This window comes from Kryptolebias marmoratus, linkage group LG15 (assembly GCF_001649575.2).
Source record: "Kryptolebias marmoratus isolate JLee-2015 linkage group LG15, ASM164957v2, whole genome shotgun sequence".
NCBI classification, from domain to species: domain Eukaryota; kingdom Metazoa; phylum Chordata; class Actinopteri; order Cyprinodontiformes; family Rivulidae; genus Kryptolebias; species Kryptolebias marmoratus.
The window spans coordinates 1,197,287-1,197,957 of NC_051444.1; the positions used below are offsets into that span (position 1 = coordinate 1,197,287).

Sequence of the window (671 nt, forward strand, 5' to 3'; positions counted from 1 at the left end):
GTGTAGGAGCTGTCCTCAAACACCAGGAACTTCTTCTGGGGATGCTTCTTCACCTGCTCCAGAAAACGGTCCAGGAGGCTGGAGAACTTCCTCTGGATTTGGGCAAACTGGATCCCGATCAGGACGGCGGTGATTGTGTATTTCAAATCTCCCAGAAAATAAGGATTCCTCCAGTAAATCAAAACGGGCAAAACCGCCAGAAGAGTAAAGAGAATTAACGCGATCATTGTGATCAGGAGGACTCTGCTGGGTCCTGCTGGTCCTGCTGGGTCAAGAGGAGGACTGAGGGGTCAGATTTCAGCTCCACACAGCAGGAGCAGAAAGTTCTGATACGCCTCCTGAACTTTGCTCAATTTTCTCTGCTGTGAAGAAAACAAGAGGCGTCCTGCGCTCCCTGGGTCCTAATTTCCCAAGATCCCAACTTCCCAGGATCCTAACTTCCCAGGGTCCTTTTATTCCCGGGTCCTTTTATTCCAGGGTCCCTCCTTCCCTGGGTCCTAACTTCCCAAGATCCCAACTTCCCAGGATCCTAACTTCCCAGGGTCCTTTTATTCCAGGGTCCTTTTATTCCAGGGTCCCTCCTTCCTTCCTTCCTTCCTTCCTTCCTTCCTTCCTTCCTTCCTTCCTTCCTTCCTTCCTTCCTTCCTTCCTTCCTTCCTTCCTTCCTTCCT

At 50.8% G+C, this 671-nt stretch overlaps 1 protein-coding gene across 1 annotated transcript in view; it reads right to left on the minus strand.

Moving 5' to 3' along the window:
* The window catches only part of LOC108251272 (very long-chain acyl-CoA synthetase-like), a 13,494-nt gene that overhangs the window by 10,159 nt on the left and 2,664 nt on the right, over positions 1-671 (minus strand). The window lies entirely within an intron of this gene.